Below are 19,296 nucleotides of genomic sequence, written 5' to 3' on the forward strand. Positions count from 1 at the left end.
AGTGAAACTCATCATGTGTAAGTATTTTTAGGACTGGAGACTTTATCCCTCTGTGCCTCAGTTCACTGCCCTTTGTCTGTCTTGTTTGTTCATAGATTCCAAGGCCAGAAGGGACCATTGTGCTCATCTAGTCTATGCAACCTCCCATATGACACAGGCCATAGATCTTCCCCCGAATAATTCCGATCTTTTAGAAAAACTTCCAAACTTGATTTTAAAATGGTCAGTGATGGAGAATCCACCACAACCCTAGGTAAATTGCTCCAATGGCTAATTACTCTCACTATTAAAAATGTTCATCTTATTTACAGCGTGAATTTGTCTAGCTTCAGCTTCCAGCTGTTGGAACATGTTACACCTTTCTCTGGTAGATTGAAGAGCCCATTATTAAATATTTGTTCCCCATGCGGATACTTATGGATTGTAATCAAGTTACCCCTTAACCTTCTCTTTGTTAGGCTCAAAGAGCTCAACCAATTTAGCTTATCACTATAGGCATGTTTTCTAATCCTTTAATCATTCTTGTGGCTCTTCTTTCCAATTTATTAACATCCTTCTTGAATTAAGAGCATCAGAACTGGACACAGTATTCCTGCAGCAGTTGCCAAATACAGAGGTAAAATCACCTCTGTGCTCCAACTTGAGATTCCCTTGTTTATGCACCCCAGGATCACATTCGCTCATTTGGCCACAGAGTCAAACTGGGAGCACATGTTCAGCTGATTATCCACCACGATGCCAAATCCTTTTCAGAGTCGCTACTTGCCAGGAAAGAATGGGCTACGTTTTTTGTTCCTAGATGTATACATTTACATTTAGCCTATCCAAAATGCATATTGTTTGCTTGTGTCCAGCTCGTCAAGCTCTGTATCAGTGACCTCAGTTCTCTTCATTATTTACCACTCCCCCAATTTTCATGTCATCTGTAAACTTTATTAGGGATGATTTTATGTTTTCTTCCAGGTCATTGATAAAAATGTTAAATAGCTCGGGGTCAAGAAACAATTCTGGCAGGACTCCACTGGAAACACACCCATTTGATGATGATTCCCTGTTTACAATTACATTTTTAGACCTATCAGCTGGCCAGTTTTTAATTCATTTAACGTGTATTTTGCTAATTTTGTATCTTTTTAGTTTTTTAATCAAAGTGTTATGCAGTATCAAATCAAATGCCTTACAGAAGTCTAAGTATATTGCATTTACGCTATTACCTTTATCAACCAGATCTGTGATCTCATAAAAAAATATGAAACCAATCTGAGAGGATCCGTTTTCCAAAAACCCATGCTGATTCGCATTAATTACATTACCCTCTTTTAATTCTTTATTAACTGAGTCCAGTATCAGCTGCTCCATTCTCTTGTCCAGATTTGATATCAGGCCAATAGGTTTATAATTACCGGGGTCATCCCTTTTACTCTTTTAAAAATTGACACAACATTAGCATTTTTCAGTCTTCTGGAACTTCTACTAGGAGACAGGCTGCATAGTACAGCACCTAGTGCAATGGGATTCTTGGTGGGGGCTTCAAGGTGCTTCTCCAATACCACGCCTAATAAGTGTCAGCAAAAAGTCCTAGCTGCGAAATCTAGTAGGCTGTGCATATCCCCAAGGGAAGTCATGAGAGTTTTATTTTCTGAGTCATTTACAATTAGACTGGGCAAAGTACAAGAAAGTACAGTCTAGGAAACCATGCTGCATTGGCAAGGACATGAACTACAGTCTCTAATGAGTCTTTTTCATCTCTAATTCCTATTCCAATCTGTGTAACTTCTGCTCTCACTGAAGTCAGTGCATCTCTAGAAGCATCAGCTCTCTTAGGGTCAGGTGCAGCAATACCTATGGCAGACTTTGTCCCTGGGGGAGAAGGTATGGGGATCTTTCAGCAAACTTTTCCAAGCTCCCTGCAAGTTGAGATGAAGCTTATGTGCCTCCAGCATTTGCAGATGACTTAGACATCTACTGTGACATGTACATTTGGATGCAATGCAGTGAAGACTTTTGCCAGCAGTGAGTTACTGCTGCTCACATCATCATGTGCTTAGGATCAGTGTTCTGTGGTAATCTGCTTTGTAATTCCATGGTAGTACATGTAGTGCTTTGTCTTTGTCCTGACTCTTCCTACATTTTTTCAGACCGTACGTCCTTTGGGAGAATTTGAAGCTCTTTGATGACCTTCTGCATTGGACTTTTTTTTGTAAAGTTTGTCACCGTCTGCAAGAGGGAACCCAGGGGGCACCTTCAAAAACGTTTAGTTTTTGTTCCAAACAACTTTCCTGAGGGGCTTGTGTACAATCACAGAACTATAGAAATGTAGGGCTGAACAGGCTCTTGAGAGGTCATTTAGTCCAGCCCCTTGCACTGAATGTCCTAAGCACAAAAAAGGCAAGATACCTCTTCAGCCAATATCACTAGAGATAGAAGAACAGGTTATGCCCTCCAGGTGCAGATCTCACCCTTGCAGCACAGAAGTCACAATAGTCTCCAAAATTTCCCCAGACCTATGGAGAGCCAGACTCCGGAGCCTGGAGATCAATATGAAGGGACAGGCTGGGCGTGATAGTGATAGGGAGACTGAACAATCTCCTCATTGGAAATCCACAGAAAAGTTAATGCATTCCCATGAAGAAGTCCGTGCTGGGGGACTTTTGCTCCCTTTCACTCTCAACAGGCAGTAGGAGGCATGGGAAGCCCTGGCAGAATCTCCCCCTTGAAACCTTGCTGCCAAAGAGGTGGATTCACAGAGCAGCTGGAGAGGAAAAAGGGAGCAGATGTACCTGGGCCTCTGGCAGATGCCACTTAATTTGGGGGAACTTTGGGTTCTGGGGGCCTGGAATCCCTTTCCTCAGTTCAGGGTATGTGAGGACAACATATCTTCCCCCTTCCCCTGCCACAATGAACTGGGGAAAACACTAAACCCCAGGATTTTCCCTCCCCAGTGGTGGTTTTCTGTGAGCGAGACCAATCCAGCCCCTGGAAATCATTATGTACTTATGATCTTTTAAATTCTGTGGAGCCTGATCCTGAGGTCTTTACTCAGGTTTTACTCAGCCCTCACTCAGGCAAGGTTGCACTGAGTCTGCGAGAGATGGCCTGAGTAAAGAGAAAGCAAGGGCTTCAAGATTTAGCCCTGTATTTTAAACTCTCTAAGTGTACCTGTTGCCATGATAACTAGTGACTTTTGTCCTTGATGCATTTTTAACAGAAATTTGGAACTTTTGTATGACACGAGAATTTGCTTAATACAAAAACCAGTGCTCTCCTGCATCTGCAGTGTTCACATGTCTATGTGAAGAGGACCATTGTGTCTGAATTAGTTTGAGAAAAAGGTGAAATAAGCCAAATAAAATAAATGAGAGAGGTGGGAATAAACATTTGTCTGCCTTTGCAAAGCCAGAAAAGGACAAGTAAATTCCATGAAGTGAGCATTGAGACAGTCACAGAAAGATTATGCTTTGATAATACAGTAGCCAGAGTAGGAGCTAGAAACTTGCAGTCGTGGGAAGCTGACACCTCCAGGACTTTATGTGCAAGAGGCAGTTGTCCATCAGTTCCAAAATGACTCTGTGCATGCTGTTATGACAGCTGTTGGAAATTGTTACGTCAGTGTACCCTTTCCCCCTCTTCGGGAATAGGAGATGCTATGCTATTTTGGATACGTTTAGTACTCTGCTTGGTCTGGATCACAAGTGAGTGAGAAACACTGATAATTTTAATCAAGTATTGCGCAGACCTGTTTGTTTCTGACAAATATTTCTATAAGGAGACCTCTTCCTCCTCCACCTTCGTTTTCTCTCTCCCTTTCCCTCGCAAATAGTGCTGCTTTAAGTCCAGGTTCTGAGATTCCAAAAGAAGCAAGTCTATCTGAGTTCTCACTTTGGACCTGGTTGTCACTTCCCAAGCAATTTCTTAAGGCAGGGGTAGGCAACTTATGGCATGTATGCCAAAGGTGGCACGCGAGCTGATTTTCAATGGCACTCACGCTGCCCAGGAACTGGTCACCGGTCCAGGGGGCTCTGCATTTTAATTTGATTTTAAATGAAGCTTCTTAAACATTTTAAAAACCTTATTTACTTTACATACAACAAGCGTTTAGTTATATATTATAGACTTAGAGACTTTCTAAAAACGTTAAAATGTATTACTGGCACGCAAAACCTTAAATTACCGTGAATAAATGAAGACTCAGCACACCACTTCTGAAAGGTTGCTGACCCCTGTCTTAAGGGATACTGTCAGTTTGGTACTGTCTATTACAAAAAATGAATTAAAAGTAGTTTCAGCTTCTACACCTGCCTGAGTCCAACTGCAGTGCTGTGTTTTAACCATCACATTTCCTGCTTTGCTTTTCCCTGTTGCTGTGTGATTTGCAGAAACAATGGGAGAAAGTGACTCGTTATACATGGGAATTGGTAAAACTGACTGTACAAAATAAACTGAATAAAATAGAGAAATTATCTGATCTTTCAGTTATAGTAACATTACCCCTAAAACATTGCAGAGAAGTATGATTTCCCCCCACTCCAAGTATGTAATTTCTCTTTTCTCCTCATTAGCCCAAGGAAAAAATGTCGTCTGTGTCTCAGAAATTCAGCATAATGTGGTAACCCGATGGGTTAAAGAAAAGTCTTCTGCTCAGCCTTAGCACTGCAAGGAAATTTGATTATCACTCGTTGACAGGAATGCAGGGCATGTCAAGTGTTCTTGCCATGTCTATTTTAAATTGAACTAGAAGTTGTATTTTGAATTAGGACAGAGTTAAAATGCAAGGATAATATCTCTGTCTTGCCTGGTGAATGAAAACTAGAGCACACATGGTAGGGACAGATTTTACTGTGTCAGGGGTATGAGGCTCTGATTTGCTCAGTGTCCAGATGCCCTAATTTAAAAGACACCTGTGCTATTTTGAATGAGAAAATATTGATTGCAGTAACTCTGAAGAACTAACATAAAATTACTTGTCATTGATAACTGGTTAAGCATCTGGCCCATTTTAGTGCAGCTATAAAGTACCCACCTCCTTTTGTTTAACCCAATGTTTTACATGCTGCAATTCTATAATTTAGAGGCACCACATTGTTGCTTATGCTATAGATGTTAAATACTTAGTTGGTCTAAATTTCCTCAGATATACATCAGTGACTGACTCTATTGAATTCAGTACGTTACTCCAAAATAAAGTTGGTGTACGTATGGCCAAAAATCAGGCCCCTCAGTTGAGCTTTCAACATGCTGAAATTAATTGGTCTCCTTCAGGTCTATCTGAAGCAGCAGCAAAGAGCATCTTTTAATACCTCTTTCCCCTCCTGCATAGTACGTGGCTGGCTTGCTCACTGCGTCTTTGCCTTGTCCCATTAGCTGGAGTCAGTTGTACAGACCCACAGAATATGTGTGATTGACACAATCTTTCAAACTGGCTGGCCCACCTGACGTTTTGGTTTGAAATGAGAGTTTTCCTTGTATCTGGACTGCTTGCTGTGGCTGATGAGCCCCTCCTGCCTGATAGAGACACAGAGAAGTGAAGTGACTTGCCCAAGGTCACTCAGCAGATCTGTGGCAGAGCCAGGAATAAAACCCAGGTCTCCTAAGATCCAGTTCTGCACCCTCTCCACTACTATTCTGCCTCAGTACCTGGCAGTAGTCACTATTTGATTTTGATATCTGAAGGAAATCCAGCACAGACAATGGCAGGTTAAAGCAGGATTCTTGAGCACCAGGCTCTAGACCCTGTGTTAAAGAAAAACATTGAGCACTGCTCTCCAGACATTTGCCTCCTGTGGGGTGGAAGCAGCACCTCACAACACTGGCCAGTTTGCACCCATGATGTCCAATCTGATCAGTGCTCAGCTCACTGTGCTGGAAATCAGATTGAGTGGTGGAAGAAAGAGACGGTCTGAAGGCCAGAATGTTTCTGAGATGAGGGACACTGAAATGTTGATGGATTCAATATCCATTTGGTTTTAATCCAAGTCTGAACTCAGACGCAACGCATTCTCTTCACCATGGAGACATACCTCCGGATAGACAGCTGCTTTGACATTTCAGGTTGGGAAATCTGCCCTCCGGGTACACATCAGATGCTGATACGTGATGTCTTGACTGCTACACTCATGTATGTCTGTGAGGCTGATATGCCTGTTCTAAGGTGGTATGCCATCACTGCTGTGGTGTGGGTGCCAAGAAAAGATGGCTGCCTTAGGAAGCCAGCAGGGCACTGCAAATGCCACCTCTGCTGTAGCAAGTGTGTTCTCTGCATTGGCATGTTATGTTTGCTCGCACCTGTTAACACTTGTGTGCTAATAAATGGCCTCACTGTACAGGAAAATAAGAAATAGGGCTTGTGATCACTTGTGGTTGCCAACAAACACGAATTGTACTGCTGTAGGCACCTGGAAAACCCACTGAGTGTAAAAGTGTACAATAAATAAAAGCTTTCATGGGCACTGAGGGCTTGATCTTCAGAGCTGCTAAAGACCTGCACCTCCCACTGTCTTTAACTGACACCATATAATAGGGAATCAGTGCCTGAGTAGAGAAGCGACAACCCAGAAAAGTGATTGGACAGAGAGAGGATTAAATGCCATAGTGCAGATTGTTAACATGTCTAATAATGTGTAGCATAAATTAGGATGCGTTGCTAAGCAGGCTGTTTCTGTACTGGTATTGTATCTACAATGTCTGCTCCATAGCTCTGCCTGCTTCTGGACAGCCAGGCCTGCAAAATATGTTTTAACAAAGGCATTGTTAGCACAGAGGAGGAGATGGTGGTTGTGGAGCATACCTTCTGTTTGTGCTTCTTGGCACATATGAACAGAGAGACTGGTGATCATGTACAAGTTTAAACAATACTATTATTCTTTTGCTTTAAAATGCTGCCATCCCTCTAGGGCAGTGTTTCCCAAACTTGGGATGCCGCTTGTGTAGGGAAAGCCCCGGTAGGCCGGGCCAGTTTGTTTACCTGCTGCGTCTGCAGGTTTGGCCAATCATGGCTCCCACTGGCCGTGGTTCACTGCGCTAGGCCAATGGGAGCTGCTGGAAGTGACGGCCAGTACGTCCCTCGGCCCACGCCACTTCCAGCAGCTCCCATTGGCTGGAGCAGCGAACCGCGGCCAGTGGAAGCCACAATCAGCCAGACCTGTGGATGGGGCAGGTAAACAATCTGGTCTGGCCCGCCAGGGCTTTCTCTACACAAGCAGCGTCCCAAGTTTGGGAAACACTGCTCTATGGTAATTTAGTTATCACACAGCTTGGCAGAATTTGATTTTATTTTTTATCATTTTGATGGATAATATCAATGTTTATTTTAAAGTATTTTTTAAAAATTGTATCTATTTAAGGTTTCTCAGTTGTGGGAAATTATGGAGGGCAGTGTCAGACAATGGTGGGTCAGACAGTAGTTATTTAATGACAGTAGATGCTGAGATTCAAGAAGTTATAACTTTATAACTGTTAAAACACAAATTGTCAACATCAAATGTCAGAAAAAAGTAAATATCCTTAAATCAAACTCTAATAAATTTCCAAGCAGCATTTTTCTTACTTTGCCAATATGTAAATTTCAGATATTCTTGATAGAAATATTTTGTGGTCAGTTTGTGTGTGTGTGTACGGTGAAATCGACCTTTACCGACAATTACCAGTAAGTGTTAAATCCTTCAAAGCTTAATTATCTCCCATGTTAACAATAAATCAGCCTACCTATTGCGAACTTTTATTTGATAATCTACACAGCCATGTCCAATAAATCTCACACAATCAAAGTGATTTTGAATTGAATCAATTAGTGGTGATGGGGTCTTACACAAATACTTTATATTATAGAATGGGTCAGTAGTGAATTTGGGACTAATGTTCACTGATCACATTTGACATAAAAAACTGAAAAACTCTGCCACACAAAATAGCATATTGGATTCAGGATACTCGGGTTTAGTTAAAAAAAAAAAAAAAATCACTGTTGCTTGGGTTTGGGGTTTTTTTTGTTTTATTTTTGCAGGGGCAGAGAGGGGGTTTGTTGATGGGAATCGAAACTGTAAATTTCTTTATCAGTTTGCAGGCATAGCCTAGTTTATAGAAGGGGATTAAGTTGTTGCTGCACCATTTTTCCAGGGAGTCTCAATGCCCAGTCAATGAACGTAAGAGCCCAGTCCTGCTAACGCAGAACCACATGTGTAGTCCTGTTGAACTCAACACTGAGGCAGCCTGTGCTTTCCCCCCTTTTAACCACCTCCCTTTCAGTAGAAGTGAACTTCACCAACAAGGAGCAAATGCATTAAAAGCTGTTCTTGGATCTAGACTATTTCAAGGAAAGCCTGGGACAAACTTTGGCTCACAGCATGCAAATCTCTAACTGTATGCTCGTTGCCCTTAGAAAGCAATAAGCAAAAACATTTAGTTGGCAGAGTGCAGTGATTTCAGGATAGACGAGTGAAGAAAGAGGAAAAAATATGCTTAGAGCATCCCTTCTACTATGAGCCTGTGGGCCAGCTGGAACGTTTACAAGGCTCTAGGGTTAGCCAGCAGGGAGCTGCAATAATCTAATTTTAATTATGTGACAAAAGCATGAAGCATCATTTCAAGGTCTAACAGAGGAAAATGGCTCCTGCCTGCTAATAGTCCTTAGATGGTAAAAGAAAACAAGCTATCCCACAGAATTTAGATGTTTCTCAAAAGATTAAACGGGATCTATCACAACTCTCAGGCCCCTTGCTGTTAGAACACACACAATCGCCGGGAAAAGGTTACAGATGTTAAAGTTAGTTCCCAGGAGGTGGTTGGGCAAAATAGCAATACTGATGCTTCCCCACAACCACCCACTCTTAAAAAAACAAAAAAAAAAAAACAAAAAAAAAAAAACAACCCATAATCTGAAGTGATCAGAAAACAAACTCCAATAATTATATTAAACAGGCCAGCATGAAATCCAGAATGTACACAAACTGATTTAACTGCACAGAGCTGCTTCAATCTACATTCTCCAACACCACAACATTCTGGTTGTCCCAAACCAACAAAGCAGCTATTTCGCTGTCCCAAAACAAAGCACTGTAACAATTTAACAGAATTCAAATCCTGCTGCTCCACCCAAACCCCTACCACATAAGCATAAAACGACATTCTCTTTTGTAGTAACAGCACAGGGCTTATGACAAACACACAGGTGAACAGTTTTGATTCCACCCAGCAGTGCAAACATTAGCCAATTTGTTACATTACATACTGCAAGATGAACCTACAAGCTTCCTAAGGGATTTTACGTTTTTGTTGAGACTCAGATGGTTCAATCTTATTTAAGGAGAAGCAATCAGGATCGTCTTCCCTTTCTTAGGATGCACTGATCACTTTTTATACAAGTTTTTTCCTTAACTGCTTGTCCAGCAATTGTTCCCTCCCCCCACCCCAAGTGATGTGTTTATACTACTTATTTTGCTTTTTTCCCCAGCTGATACATGGGAGGTTTGTGCTCCAGTTTTGTTATTACCTGATACCCATCTAATAGTTTCTGACTATGAGACAGAATGTGTATTATTAGAACTATTTATTTATTCCCATCAACAAGTCATACCCAATTATATTACCAATCTCCTGGGCTTCCGAGAACCTTCCATGTAATAGCATATACTTTATCTGAGCTTGATGAAGTGCTCTAAGGCTATTCCTACTGCTACACCAATTACTCAAATAAGAGGAATATATGGATTGCTATGACAGCTCTACCCTGTAGGATTTACATTGCTTATTATCTGTTCTCACATGTGCTGATCAATCAAGTGAAATAATGCATTGCTAAATTAGTGCATAACTTTGTCATCCAAGAATCATTAGCGCATTGTTATCATTGTAAAAAAAAGAGTGAGTGGGAAAAAAAGTCTTTTCATGAATCAGAGCAATCGCCCATTTAAAATAGCTGCACACTAAAGCAATATTTATCATGTTAGGCAGGTGCAGAATTTGGTGTGTGTGGTCAGTGCACTGACTTAGGTCTATTTTTAACTGGCTTTGTAAAATTGTGGAGAAAGTGGATCAAAGTATGCAGCATTTATCTTCTAAATAGCCACTTGGAGAAAGTGCTAGGTAAAGTGTTTCTTTTAAAATGGAATGGGATAGACAGCATTGTGAAGTGGGTGTAATACTTGTATATGTGCCATGAAGTTTATTTAATTTATGTCTGTAGAGGAATTTAAGACTTTTGAGCTACTGCTGAATATAAATCTTCTTACAGCCTTAGTCCATCTATATGGGGCTGGCACTCTGAGTCCTTCTCTATTTCAGTCTGTCTTGACGCACTTTCTCGCAAACTTCACTGCCAGTCAAATCCTTTGTATAGCACCCATCCATGTAGTTCTGGGTCTTCTAACCCTTCTCTTACCCTCCACTTCTAAATTTTAATAGTCTGTTTCCTACATATTTGTCTGATCTTCTTCTCATATGCCCAAACTGCCTAAGCATGGATTTCCGCAGCTATTCTATAATTGGTACGTAATTCATTCATTCCAAGTATGGTCCATCCTTGTAACTCCAACAATCCGTCTTAACATTTTCATTTCCACTGCATTCAAGATCTGCTCCTGTCTCTTCCTCAGTGCTTAGCATTTGGATTCAGATAAAAGTGCTGGCCTAATTACTGTCTTATAGATCTTACTTTTCAGTTTGATAGGCATTCTCCTAATATGGGTCGCTCCACTCGCTTCTCTTCATTTAGTCCATGCCTTTCCTGTTCTGCTAAGTATGTTGCTGAGTTCACCAATTTCCTATACTATCAAACCTATGTACTTGATCTTCTCTACCTTTGGTAATGGCTGGCCTACTGGATATGTTGTCCCCAGTCTCACTGTCTTCCTGCAAGGTGGTATCAAATCTACAGCCTGTATACTCACTGTTACTTCTGCTGATTTTCATGCCATTTCTTTCAAGTACACACCTCCATCTCACTAAATCTTCATCAACTTCCTCTTTGCTCTCCTGCAGAAGCACTGCATCATCTGCAAAAAAGCATGCACCATGGTGCCACTCTGTGGATATTTTCTGTAAGCTCATTGAGCACCAATGTGAACAACTGTATATAAAGGTAAGGTATGATTCTCCACAGATTACTTTTGGGCCCATGGTGCTGTGCATCACTTGATGGCTGCTGATGTGTTGGTCAAGTACACAACTTGGATTTTATTAACTTTATTCCTTTATCTCTGTGTTTATACACCGCATTTGTATAAACACAAAGTGCAGTTGAGGGCTCATGGACCTCAGACCCAGGTCCACAAGTCTTCAGGCAGCCCTCAGTCTGCAGCCACCACCTTGCAGCTTACTGGTAACAGTGAGGAGTGTGGGCTGAGGGACCCCAGCTTGTCATAGGCACCACCCATAAAATGCCTGATTGGAGAAGCCAGATGTCTCCACCAATGAGCTCAGGCTAGCTATTTAAGCCAGAAGGAAGCATGGGAAGTTGTCTGAGCAACCTGGTGAATCTCTCCCTGGCTGTTGTATTGGATCATGCCTTCTCATCTGACTCCTGGGTTCTGGCTTCCTCCCTTGTTCCTGGTCCCTGCCTTCCTGTCATGTTCCTGCTTCCTTCCAGATCCCTGCTTCTACCCACAATGCTAACTCTGACTCCAGCTCCAACTCTTGGCTTCATGCCTGACTTTGACACCAGCTCTGATGTTTGCCTTGACTATGGCTCTGAACTCTGGCTCTTGACTCCTGCTCCAACCACTAGGCGTGACCCCCACTGCCCTCATCACTAGGTCTGACTGCCTACGTCATGGGCCACAACTGATGGTGTGCTAGGCGCTCATGTTAGAGTTGCTCTTTTGTGCCTTGTCTAGACTAGGATTTAAAGTGTGGTGTTAGCACATAAGAGACCAAGAGACCCCTGAGCTTTGAGAAAGGGCTGAGCTGGAGTTCAGTTTTGTGTCTCAGGTCCCAGCGGTGCTATCTAAAAACTGCAATGGTCCATTATGAATAATGAAAAAATAAAGACATTTGCCCACTGCTCCACCTAGTGTTATGTTAAGTAAACTACATGATCACTTACTATTATTTTTCCTTTTTAGTATATTAATATCCCGAGGTAGTCATGGGATGTAGAGTGGCAGACAACACTTCTGATCAGCAGGTTTCCTTGCTAGCGAGAGCTATCTGTTTACTAAACACCCTCTCTCACTGGCTTCCTTTCACCTGTCACACTGCTTTAGTGAGTCAACATTTCCAGAAAGGTTAAATAGCCCATGAAGGGAGCTAGTGCTTCCAGGAATGGTTAGGGGACGGGGGGAAAAAGGCAAGAGACATTCTGTAATTTCTAAAGGGTAAGTAGCTGGTCATGGAGCAATCAGGTCTTTTGGGTAGCTCTCCTGTGTCAAGAGACATGCATCTCTGGGGCTAGAAGGGGATACAGTACTAATGAGGGGAGGAGAAAATTGTTTTCAGCTGGTGTAACCCACAGTTACCTATTTCCCTTTGTGCCAATCTATAGAGGAGGTGAGTTGGTTACCGCCCCAGCTGGAGAGTACTGGCTCTTTAGCTCAGGCTCTAGCTGCCCATGCTTTTAGTCTGAAGGGCCCTGGTGCTTCAGCCAAGATGGTGGCTGTTGCACCACAATGAAAGAGGCTTTAATGTCTAAAATGACTTCTGACAAAAAAAATACTGTAGTCAAGCAGAGCCAAGATTTTAATCAGAAGCCGCAGAGAATAGACTAAGGCCTTGTCTGCACTAGAAAGGGTTTGCCTGTATAGCTATACTGGCAAACCCTCCTAGTGCAGACACAAGCCAGCAAAAGAGGGCTTTGGCAGGTGTGCCTTTATTCCAGTTCCCTGAGTGGAATAAGCCTGGTGTAACTGCATCTGCACTATGACTTCTGCCAGTACGTAAATATTGTAAAAAAAAACAAAAAAAAACACAACTCATACCCCTCACTGACATTACTATATAGACAAAGGTTTCTGGTGTAGACCTGGCATAAAGCTATCGTTTTGCAATCCTACAGACTGATCCAGAACTGGAGGGCAGGGCTGGTTCCAGGCACCAGTGTAGGAAGCTGGTGCTTGGGGTGGCTAATTCAAAAGGGTGGCATTCCGTCCAGTATCGGGGCAGCATGTCCAGCTCTTTAGTGGGAATTTGGTGCCGGGTCCCTCATTCCCTTTCTTCCTCTTTGAGCTGTCGCCGGATTGCTGCCGAAGAAGCAGCGCGACTGAGCTGCCACCGAAGTGCTGCCGCCTGTCTTTTTGTTTTGTTTTGTTTTGTTTTGTTTGCTACTTAGGGTGGCACAAAAGCTGAAGCCAGCCCTGCTGGAGGGTCAGCCTCAGCCTAGTTCAAGTATGACTTAGGCTAACCTTGCTAAAGCATCTCCAGGAGATGATACAAGTGATCTCTCTTCCTGAACCTCTATAATTCTAGGTACTTCCAAGGTACAGACAGAACCCCAGATAAGGGAAGCAGTCACTTCAGCACAGCTGAATCACAGGACTGGAAAAGTTTGTTATGCTGTAAAGATTTTGACTTGGAGCAGAGTCTAACTGTTCCACCTGACTATTTTTATAAGGAAATATTTAATTGGGTTTTGCTACATTTACTGATTCATATTTATCTCTTGTCCCTGCCACACTTTAGTGTAGCACCAATTTACCCAAAGCTTCTGGAGAAGAAGAATGGAACTAATAGCTGCAACAGGTGTTCAGGCATTAAAAAGTTTTAAAATCACTCATTAAAAAGTAAATAGAATCCAGAAGGAATACGAGAAAATAAAATATCTAGATTATTGTGCGGGGATGTAAGGGATAATGAGTAAACCTGTTTCACTATTTATATATCAGTAGGATCTTTATTTCAGAGTAATTCCACAAAGGCAAAATTCCCTTTATATAATGAAACTCTAGGTAAGAGTGCTAGTGTTAATTGGATAAAAAACTAATTGTGGTTCAGTGGATTAGCTGGTACACTAGGGTAAGTTATGCTGACCTGCTCTGTTCTCTAGGATGCTTGTTCATAAAACCCTCCTACAATACATAAATAACCATCCCAGGATTTGCACAACAGCTATGTTGGTTTGTGTGTGGAATAACGCTCCCAGAGTTAACTAAAAGTTGGTCACAACATGGAGAGTAGTAAGGAAAGAGTGCAATTGAACCCAGATATAGTATCTTCAGAAGAACTACACTGATGGCTGGAGCAAGGCTTCCTTTTGCTGGTGCCTTCCTAATTAAAAGGAAAAAGAGCGAAACCCAGGGCCTTCAAATCAACCAGGGGCTCCCAGCTGAAGAGGCGCTGGGGCTCAGGGGCAAATTAAAGGCCCCGGGGCTCTGGCTGCTGGGGGGAACCCTGAGCTTTGCGGGACTGGGGCAGGGATTTAAAGGGCCTAGATCTCCTGCTGCTGAGGGGAGCCCTGAGCCCTTTAAATCCTGGCCCCAGCCTGGCTCCCGGAGCCACGGCCAGGATTCAAAGGGCTCTGGGCTGCACGGCCCAGAGTCCTTTCAGTCTCTGCCGTGGAAGCCCATGCGGTCCAGCACGGCGTACTGGCTCTTGCTGATACGCCAGACCGGACTGGCTTACTTTCACCTCTGGTCCAAGCCCCTTCTAACCTTGTGCTAGGAGGAGAAGTGCTAGTTTCTCTTTGAAGTATACCCAGAGGAGATACAACATCAGCTCTTCAGAAGGAAAACCACCAGTTCCCAGCAGAAGCATCCAAGTTGTATTAAAAAAAAAAATTAATTTAGAAACCCAGATTGGCTTAAGGGTCTCAATTCAGATTTTTAATGTTGGGTCCATCAGTACCAGTAGTGGCATGTCAAGGCACTTTATTCTATTACACAATATTGCCCTGATCATGTTATAAGTTTGGTCTTGCGTGCATAGACAGAACCACACAGAATAAAAACTATTACAGGTGTGCTCTATAAATGATATGCCTACATAAATGTAAATAGTTAACAGGTAAAATGCCAGTAGATGGCACTGAAGAATAAGTAGCATAGTTCCTGCTTTCAGTAGATCAATAAAGCTTGTCGTTGTGTACTGCAAATTACTTCTGTGCAGCTCTTGACGTGGAGTTCTTAACAAAAACCGTGTTGTGAAACCACTTCATCCCTGGGACCAGATTCAGTAGTGCTTCATTCCTGGGTTAGCTTTGTTCTTTAATTCTAGGGAGTGTTAGGGGTCTGCTCAGTTCTTGGTATAATTCAGAGCAGCCACAGGGCTGTTGTAATGTGCCCTTGCTTTTAGCAGTCCTTGGTAGGCTATTACATCAATCCAGAATAGCCAGAGAGCATTGACTTCAATGGGGCTACTCATGTGAGTAAGGTTATATACTTGCTTAAATTGGGAATAATTCATATTTTCAATACGTATGTTTCCAATAGGAAGTGTTAGTTGAAAAATGGGCTATTGGGCCACAAAGCACTACTGAAAAGGCAGCCAGTCTCATGGAGATATAGAAAGAGGGGAAAGAGGTCCCACTAATTCAGAGAAACTAAAAGGAGAAAAATGAATTCCATCAATTTTACAATTAATATAATGAGAATTGTAGTGAGAGGATTGTTACAGACGTTCTCTTGCTATTTTATCTCATACTTCTATATGAACTACTCTTCATAGTAGAAGGATGCATGGTCTGAAATTGTTTTAAAACCAAAGAGCTCTGTGCTAGTAGCAATAAGCTACACAGGTGCTTATTACTGGTGCATGTCTTGGGTGGCTGAAGGCATGAGAGGGAATGCACCAACAGCTACTAATGCACACCCTCTTGTTGCTTACTGATGTAGCCCAGACTCTGCCACTCTTCCATACCCACAAGTAGTCACATTTTCTCCCATGGGACTACACGTGGAGAAAGGCATGGCTCAGCCTAAGCAAGGCTGGCAGAATCTGGCCCCCAGTGTTGGAATGATATGCTCATTCTGTTCTGAATGGGAGCTGGGAAATCTGAGAGGAAGGTGGTAAGTGGCCAAATGCGATTATTTAATAAAGCATGACCCGGGAAGCCTCGTGCCCAATTGGCCATTTTGGCTAAGATGCTGGCCTCCTCGCGGTCCACCAATTCTGCTCCGTGTTCTAAGGCTAGCCGCCCGACCCAAACCATTGGTGCCTCATCAGTTTTTCATTGCGTTTCCTTTAAAAACTCTATAAGTTCGGCCTTAGTACGTGTTCGCAGTTCAGTAACCTGCGTGGTGTTGCCTGTTTGTGTGTCTGTTTTAGTTTTAGTTATCGCAATAGGCAAAGCTTCTGCTACAGTTTCAGTTTCAGTAAACTCTGGGGCTGTTGGCAGAACTGGACACACAGGAGTTTTAGGGGCTTCATATGGGGGTGGCAAAATTTTCCGAGAGGGACTTGGGGGGGCGGGTAGTGATGGGCTCTACCTTTTCCGTTTTCTCCTCATTATCATCTTTAGGAGAGCCTGGGGCTGCCTGTTTGGCTGCAAACATTGTGCCCCCATGGAGGACAGAGCACAGATCGAGGGCCTTGCATATCATGCTAAACAGGACGGTGGAAACATCCTCAGATTTATATTCATCGGGTCGCAATTTTTTGGTTTTCTTAACTAAATTTAATTCTTTTGCATTAGCGATATAATTGCTTGTGCGGATCATTCAGGATCCTACCCGCGGGTGGGGAAATCAATTGGAAAGGTCGCTCCGGGATTTCTCTAACAATGCTGGCTACAATTCTCTGCCAAGCTGAGCAGGGATCTGCAGCACGAGGTTCTCCACAGTCATCCGGGCGCACGAGCTGCAAGGGGACATCGGTGGCTGAGCACCTAAGAGTCGGGTGGCACCCGAAGGAGGCAGCCCTGTACTGCCAGGGTATAATGGTACATAAGCCTTTTGAGGTTTACCCGAGTCAAGGGAAGATCCATTCCATTACTTGGATTAGTCGAATTTTTTGGCTACGCACAATAAGGTGAAAACCGTGCAAATGTTGAATGTTTCAGTTTCATTAGTCGCGCCGTCTGCATGCGTGCCACGGGGATGGCCCAACTCCCCTGCATCTGTTCGTGAACGCCATGTTAAATTGGCCACGTATGTCGCCAGGAGGCTAAAGGAAATGAGGCCGGTATTACAGGCGTGCCGTCCGGCAATGGCTGGAATTGGTAAGGATGGCAAGGAGAGGATGGCGCTACGATGCACCAACTTGCAGACCACACACCACAACTAAAATTAATCAATTAAAGGTTTATGGGGACTAGTTACAAGGCGTAGGGGGAAGCAGCGTTATAAGTAAATAGAGTTAATAAAACTTAAAACACACAATGACTAAAATATCTACTAACAATATTTATAAACAAAGATGCAGCATTTAGTACTAATTGATACTTACAAATACAAACCAACGCATAACGACCGGCAAACGTAGAAACCCTGTTTGAAACGTGAGCTGAGAGACAGGCTTCGAGGTGATCAGGCTCGGTTATGGGTGTACACAGGACACACAGGATTCATTTTTCTTTCTCCTCTCCCTGCCTGCACATGGCAGGCCTGCCTAAAGTACCTACTATGACATCATAGAAGTGTCATAGGGGACGGGGCCCAAAACCTGTGTGTGTTCGTTTCTGATTGGCACAAGCAAAGTTAACACCAAGTAGGGGAGCAGGTGCGTAAAAGCCTGGCTTCGCCCCCAAAGGATGAGGAAATGCATATTGTTTTAGAATGCGTTCAACACTGAATGACAAAAGAAGAGGCCAGGGCAATACCGGTATGGGCAAGTTCTACAGGATGCAGACAGGAACTCATCTAAACAGAAGTCTCTGTGATCGCTGTTGGGTTCAATTACAAGTGAAGCTAAAAAAGTTTATTTTCACTCCCCATTAATGAAAGATTAGAAGGATGGCATTTATATGTCACCATACAAAATAAGATTACATATAGTTCGCTTGGAGTAGGTTAGAGGATGGTGCAGCATTGCAGGTGGAAAGTGAATCACAATGGACATAATAACTCTAGAAAGTAATATGACTGATTTGGGGACTGTGATGGGGTATATAATCTATCCCACACTGGACAACAAGGGGTTAAGAAGCTGCTCTGGGCTCAACCACCTGCAAGCATTCAAAGGCTGGAGGAGGAGCTTAAAAGTGGAGCAGGGCAGGTGGCTTGTTGGCAGACCAGGGAAGAGAACAGACCTGCAACCCTCAGCTCCTGAGGAAAGGGCTAACTGATGTCAGGAGCTTCCCCGACAGCCACTGCCTGAGGGCCGCTCCCTGAGGAAAGAGAAGATCAGACTAGGATGAGCAGATGACAAGAATAAAATACTGGGGATGGGGGACAGCCACAGGCTCACAGCCCCCACCACACTAGAGCCATGGGGGAAGGAGGATACACAGGCTGAGGAAGCTGCGGGTTGGGGGCACATGGCCCCAGCTCCTGCCTGCAGCCCCAGCGGCAGCCCTTCTGCTTACCTGGGGGACAGTTCCCACCAACTGGGAAGCACCTGGTAGGTTCCTCTAGATCCTAGGGTCAGCAGTGGCCAGCGGGATTTCCACTCCACATGCTGTGCCTGCCACAAGCACTGGCTCCAGCTGCCATTGGCTGGAACCTGTGGGAGCAGGACTTACTTGGGGGCGTGAACAGCACATAGTGCCCCAGGGTCAGGGGCAGCTGGGGGTGGGGGGTGGAGGGTCTGCCCCTTGTCCGTGCCTGCAGCTCCCATTGGCCATGATGGAGCCAGTGCTTGTGATAGGTGCAGCACACAGAGACCAGCCCCGGCTGCCCCTGTGCCTAGGGTCTGCTGGGTTCTGCTGCCCGCCGTTTCCTGGGAGCAGCCCCAAATCAGCACCACCGGGACCCCAGGTGAGCACTCACCAGTGCACTCCTCCAGTTCCAAGTCAAAATATCGGGACAAATGGTGTCCTGACTGTACATCGGTCGGGACACGGGGCAAACAGTCCCGACGTTATCGGGACGACTGGTCACCCTAGACCAGACCCTGATACCCCCTGAGAGGGAGGCATTCCCCTCTCTCTCTTACTAACTCAGTTTGTTCTAATTTCCCTTAGTATTTTTTTGTTAACGGACTACTCTGGAAGGGTAGAGACTTGGAAATGATCGGGCCACAGGGCCAACTCACAAGTAAGAAGCAGGCCTCTGCAGAGGTGGAGCAGCCCCCAGCAGGAGACCCCAGTGGAAGGAGAGCTGCTACGCCAGGGGTGGGCAAACTTTTTGGCCTGAGGGCTGCATTGGGTTTCGTAAATTTTGTAGAGGGCCGGTTGAGGGAGGGGGTTGTGGCCCGGCCCTCACCTCCTATCTGTCTCCCCCCAGACTCCTGCCCCATCCCCATACCCGTGTCCCCTGACCACCCCTGGATCCCCCCCAC

The sequence above is a fragment of the Chelonoidis abingdonii genome, chromosome 2 (assembly GCF_003597395.2).
Source record: "Chelonoidis abingdonii isolate Lonesome George chromosome 2, CheloAbing_2.0, whole genome shotgun sequence".
In the NCBI taxonomy this organism is placed as follows: Eukaryota; Metazoa; Chordata; order Testudines; family Testudinidae; genus Chelonoidis; species Chelonoidis abingdonii.